General features: G+C 33.1%; 1 long non-coding RNA gene across 1 annotated transcript in view; it reads right to left on the minus strand.

The window, feature by feature from the left end:
• Nucleotides 1–7001, minus strand: part of LOC136845568 (uncharacterized) — a 301515-nt gene that overhangs the window by 243680 nt on the left and 50834 nt on the right. The gene's annotated exons all lie outside the window — the stretch shown is intronic.

Here is a 7001-nt window from a genome sequence, read left to right on the forward strand (position 1 = left end):
TCATAAAAACGTAACAAACTTACCCTGGTGACTGAAAAATTAGGGAGCATAAGATAAAAAAAAAAAAAAAAATTTTAATGAGGTGACAAAAAAATGTATGGTTGCATTTGCGGACCCAAAAATAATGGAAAATGATAATTACTCTGTAAAAGAAGGTTTTCACACAAAAAGAAATAAAAATTCACTCTCCCGCCCTTACACACGAGATAATCCTCAGACCGAACTTGACTATATTCAAAATCTTTACCATTACATTCTTTGAGGGGTCGTTCATGAATCCAAATTTTTTCTTTGCGATAACCGCAGTACGTGTTCAACACAGTTGTTGAGAGCATTTTGTCTTCAGATTCACATCAGAACTAAAAAAATATTCGAACGTATAAATTTAGTAACAATCAAGTAGAAACACAAAAGACCTGTTTGGTTGTAATTTATACTTAAAACCAAACACTGATTTATGTATGCAAGGAACACACGTACATTTACAAATGAGAATTCTCCTAAAAATATGGACGATCTCTGTATGCGTAGTCCGCCAATTAAATGGTTATTAGCGACGGTTTTATAGTATAAGCATTACCGTTAAAAGTGATGATGGTTTAACTCTGGTTTTCCAGTTACTCTCTACCTCCAACTGTGGAATGAAACGGCAACTATAGTATAGTCAGTGGGGTAGCTTATACTAGACCAGCTTATCTCATGCAATGCTAATTCTCGAAAAGTAGCTGCGCTGCAACTTTACACTTGGCGGCTTTGGATTTTTTTATAATACCTGCTACCTTAGTTCCCAGAAGCCTGCGCTCTTCGCATCTCTCGTCCTTCCACTGTCGGGATATAGCTCTTCTGCCCAGAGATGAGTATCATCCCAGGATTTCTATGTGTATTTCATTAAGGAAAATTGCTTGAGTGTAGCTTCTCATTTTAACAGGGAGCTCTTGCTGTCATCAGTCTTGACAGCCACCAGCGTTAGTGCACGGGGCCCGTTTTGAAGTGTCAATACTTTTTACTTTGCTAAGGAACTCCCTTGTCGTACTGCCTACGTGACAGGATACTTTTTATTCCCGTTGTTTAAGTGTTGCACAACCTTCCTTGCAGTCTTACCGATGTCTTGGTCGTTCCAGAGAGGTTATAATTCTTCTGAAATGCCGCATTGATCATTAGGCTTCATTTTCTTTTGCTTTAAGTTTCTCCTGGCGTTCATCATGTATCTGTTATTATCATTATTTATTCATTGGTTTCAACTAAATTTTATAAGACTTCTCCGTTTCTCTTTTTTTTTCGATACATGGTTTTTCTTTGTGAAAGCTTGCATTAAATGTTTATTAGCTTTCTTTGGCTTATCAAATATCAAATGAATTTGTACACATCAGCAGCAATAACTACTTAACTGAGCATTATACATACCTCGCATAGGTCAGAGATCTAGAAATCATGAAGAGTCCCATTATAAAATAAGATATTAAAAGTGATGAAAATATGGAAAATTGTCACGAATGCAACTTCAACTGAGAGGGCGTTCACGGAAAAAAATTAATACCTGGTGCCTCCCAGTTTGATTAAGCCGTCGGTGGCACGTACAACACGAGGTTTGGTAGTTCATCGACAGATGATAGGCAGATGTCTCACAATAATCAAAGAAAGTCGTTTCCTGTAACCATCAAATCTCTCCCAAAAGCTGAGTTAACACCACTGAAATTTACATAAACACTTACACAAAAATTAACCTTTAGTAAACAAGAACAGAAACAAGCAAACAGAAGAACACAGTTCAAATAGCCCTCATCACACGATGAATTGTATTTACGATTAAATCATTTTTGTCTTCACATTCGTGTAAGCAGTTTATTCCCAAGAGAGAGAGAGAGAGAGAGAGAGAGAGAGAGAGAGAGAGAGAGAGAGTCAAAGATCGATATTTATCTGGCCAGGAACCAAAATACCGGAAGCCGTTGTTCCAATACGCTATAGAGCTTTCTAGGTCAACCCAACACCTGTCATTACCCCTCAAGGTTCAGCTGCGCAGAAATATACCTCAAACATAAATTTTAGTGCACAGCTGAATAACAAAGACATAAAGAGAGAAGAAAAATGAGAGACTCGAGTGGAAAACTGAGTTACCTTACAACGGGAATAGCATAAAATAAGAAAGATGGAGAAAATAGAAATCTGGCTGTGTGGAACAAAACGGTTATATATAAAACGTAAGATGAAAACAGTCCAGACGTTGCTTGTCTGCCAGGAAAGCAGAGGATAAATAGAGATGTGTAAAGAAAAAATTGAGTATTATAAGTAAGAAAAAATCTACTGACAGTGATATTCGCTCGTGTACCAACTAAAAAGTTTTACGCTTTCATATTTAGAGAACAAACAATAACAAAAAACCGCTAATATCCATCTACCCTTTCTGACAGACTTCTCTCTCTCTCTCTCTCTCTTCGTTTATACCCCATACAGTATATTGATTTTTTCTCAAAGTAATAGCCATTGCTGACATTTGTTCTGAAGTTGCAAGGAGTTAGAGATATATCCATCAGAAAAATAGGAGCCAGTCTCCAGGTATATCATAGGACATCGGAAGTTAAATCTGATTTTCCTAAGAACTAAATCAAAGCAATTGAAAAGGATGCGGGTCAATGAATCGTGTTAGCAGTTAATGAAATCTGAAATTATGTTATGGCTCTCCTTAACTGCCCCTTTGGGGAACTGGATTCACCATAACTGACACCGGTGGAATGAAGATGGTCAAGCGTCAGTTTGGAATCTCATTTTCTGAGAGTCCAACAATGAAATCAAATAGACGAGCGGTATACAGGCCACAATATAATGAAATAAAAAACAATACAGTGTAACCACACATATGGCATAAGAATGAAATCAAATAGTGGAGATATAGAGAAAAAGTAGAAATGATTCACGAATGAAATCAAATAGGGTAATGATATCAAACAGTAAATAGCTAGCTATAACACAAGAATGAAATCAGAAATCAAAATAAAAAATATAATACAATAATGGACACAAATAGTGTAACGAAATCAAAGAGTGGAAGGTAGATATGACATAAGAATTAAAGCAAATAGTCTAATCAAATCATATAGAGGTAGATATGACACAATGGCAAATCAGAAATCATATGGTGATATGATAAATATGATCCAAGAATGAAATTAATAATGTAAATCAAAAAGTGGAAAAATAGATATGACACAAGAAAAAAATTAAATAGTGTAATGAAATTTAAAAAAAATTGGAAAGCTAGATAAGAAACAAGACTGAAATCAGGAATCTACAGTTTAAAGTTAGATATGACACAAGAATGTCATCGAATAGTGGCGAGGTACATAAGACATAAGTGTGAAATAAATATGAAAAAGAAATAGTGGAAGGGTGTATATGACAACCATATGAAACCAAATTATATCAAATAGTGTAATTAAATCATATATGTAAAGGCAGCTATGACACAAGAATAAAATCAAATAATGGGAAGACAGTATGACAAAAGAGTGAAATAAAATAGTTCAAAGAGTGGAAAGGTAGATATGTTACAAGACTGAAATCGAATAGCATATTGAAATCATACAGTGCAAAGGTAGATATGCTCAAGAATGAAAGCAAATAGTGTAATGAAATCAAATAGTTTAAAGGTAGATATGACAACAATGAAATCAGAACTCATGTAGTGATAAGGCAGTTATGACACAAGAATAAAACTAAATAGTTTTATATAATCATATAGTGAAAAGGTTTATATGGCACACGAAAGAAATCGATAAGTGTAATGATATCTAATAGTAGAGAGGTAGATATGAAACAAGAATGAAATCAATAGTGTAATGAAATTACAAAGAGGAAAGCTACAGATGAAACATGACTGAAATCAGAAATAATTTAATGTAAAGGTGCATATGACAAGAGAATGAAATGAAATAGCGTGATGAAATCAGAGTGGAAAGGTAGATATGACACAAGACTTGAGTCAAACATTAGAATGAAATAAAATGAAATAGTATAAAGGAAGATTTGACACCACAGTCAAATAAAAAGTCATAAGGTGATAAGGTAGATTTGACCAGAAAATTATACCAAACAGTGTAATGAAATCAAAGAGTGGAAAGGGAGATATGACACAAGCACGAAATCATATAGTGATGAAATCAAATAGTGGGAAGCTAGATATGAAACCAGACTGAAATCAGAAATCATATAGTGCAAAGGTAGATAAGACTATAGAATGAACTCGAATACTGTATTGATATCAAATAATAGGTAGATATGAAACGAATTAAACAAAATACTCTAATGAAATCAAAGAGTGAAAGGGGATATGTGACAATAGAATGAAATCAACTAATGTAATGAAATAAAAAATGGGAATGCAGATATGATACAAAATGAAATCAAATAATGCAATTAAATCTTATATGGAATGTAGATATGACACAAGGATAATGTAGAATAGTTTAATGAAATCAAATAATGGGAAGGTAGATATGACTGAAATCAAATAGCATATTGAATTTAGAGTGCAAAGGTAGATATGCCACAAGAATTAAATCAATTACTATAATGAAATCAAATAGTTATAGGGTATATATATGACACAACAATGAAATCAGAGATTATATACTGATAAGCTAGATAAGTCATAAGAATGAAATCAAACTGTGTAATAAAAATCAAAGTTTGAAAAAAGCAGATATAACATAAGAATGAAATAAAAGTTTTAAGGATGAAACAGTGGAGATGTAGATATGGCACAAGAATGAAATCAAAGAGCGTGATGAAATCAAACAGTTGAAAGCTAGAGATGAAATGACACAAATCATAAATCATATCATCTAAAATTGGATAAAACAAGTGAATGAAATCAAACCGTGAAATGAAAACAAGGAGTGGAAATGTAGATATGTCAAGATTTAAATCAAATAGTGGTATGAATCAAATAGTTTAAGGTAGATATGACACAATAATGAAATAAAAAATCATTTACCATAAGGTAGCTCTGACCCAAGAACAAAATCAAACACGGTAATGAAATCTGCGTGGAAAGGCAGATATGACATAAGAATGAAATCAAACAGTTTTGAAACTGTAAAGTGGAAAGGCTGATATCAAACAAGGATGAAATCAGAAATCTTATAGTGGTAAAGTAGACAGACAATAATCAAATAAAATAATGCAATGAATTCAAATAATTAAAAGGTAGATATTACACCACAATGAAATAATAGTGTAATGAAATCAAAGCGTGCACTCAAATCATACAGGAAAAGGCAGATATGACAAAAGGATAAAATAACACAGTGGATATGTAAGTATGACAAAAGAATGAAATCAAATAGTGGTGAGATAAATATAATGCAAACATGAAGTGAAATAGTGCAATGAAATCACACAGTAGCCGAAAGGTAGATATGACACAAGAAAGAAATCAAACAGTGGAATAAAATCACATAGTGGAAATATATATGTGACATAAGAATGAAATTAAATAGCGTAATGAATTTCAAAAGTAGAAAGGTGGATAAATGAAATCTGAATATTCAAAATGAACTGAATATAGAATTTAGGCAAAGGCCAAGCACTGGGGCCTATGAGGTCATTCAGCGCTGAAACGGAAATTGACAGTAAAAAGGTTTGAAAGGAGTAACAGGAGGCAAACCTCGCAGTTGCACTACAAATCAACTGTTTGGAGAGGGTGGAAAGTAAGATGAAAGAAAGAGAATATGAGAGGAGGTAGAGTAAAAGAAACGAAATGGGTTGCTGCTAGGGGCCGAGGGCACACTGCAAAGAACCTTACGTAATGCCTACAGTGTACTACACAAGGTGCACTGACGGCACTACCCTCCTACGGGGAATATTTCATAGAGTGGTTATGTTATTGTCTTATATCATATCTACAATAATTCAAAGAGTGGAAAAGTAGATAGGATACAGGACAGAAATCAAATGGTGTATTGGAATCATATAGTGTGCAAAGGTAGATATGCTCAAGAATGAAAACAAATAGTGTAATGAAATCAAACATTTTAAGAGCAGGCATGACGCAACAATGAAATCAGAAATCATATAGTAAAAAGGTAAATATGATCCAAGAATAAAATCAAATAGTGTAATGAAATCAAATAGTGGAATGGTAAATATTACCTAAGAATGAAATCAAATAGTGTTAAAATCGTTAAGTGAAAAGGATGAAATCAGATTTTTTATAGTGGAATGGTAGATATGATAGAATAATCAAATAAAATAATGTAATGAAATCAAACAATGGAAAGGTAGATACGACAATAATGAAATAAAAGTGTAATTAAATCAAATATTGTAATGAAATCAAATAATGTATAGGTAGATGTGATACAAATATGAAATTAAAAACTGTACTGAAATTATTTATGAAAAGGTAGATATGACAAAAGAATAAAACCAGATTGCACAAAGGTAGATATGAAACAAGAATGAAATCAAATAGTGGAAAGGTAAATATAACAAAAATGAAGTAAAATACTGTAATGAAGTCACACAGCGGAAAAGTGGATATGGCACAAGAATTAAATCACGTAGTGGAAATGTAGATATGACACAAGAAAGAATTAAATAGTGGAAAGGTAAATATAATTCAACACAAATATAAAATCAAAAAGCAGAATGAAATCACATGGTGGAAAGGTAGATATGACACAAGAATGAAATCAAATATTGAGAAGGCAGATGCAACACAGGAATGGAATCCAACAGTATAATGAATTAAAATAGTGGAAAGGTAGATATGACACGAGATATCTATGATTTCCATAACCCCCGTTTGAAAAGGAACCTCAAGAAGATTAAATGAAGGAATGCAATTAAGGAGATAAGTGAGAGAACGAGAGGGATAGAGAGGAACAATAACATCCCAAAGGTACACAAGATAAAGCTGACTATAAACAACCTTAGCCAATATCACTGTAACCAATGATAAGTGCCGAACATGAGCTTCACTGATAACGACTGCAGATATTTTC

Source organism: Macrobrachium rosenbergii, chromosome 14 (assembly GCF_040412425.1).
Source record: "Macrobrachium rosenbergii isolate ZJJX-2024 chromosome 14, ASM4041242v1, whole genome shotgun sequence".
NCBI classification, from domain to species: Eukaryota; Metazoa; Arthropoda; class Malacostraca; order Decapoda; family Palaemonidae; genus Macrobrachium; species Macrobrachium rosenbergii.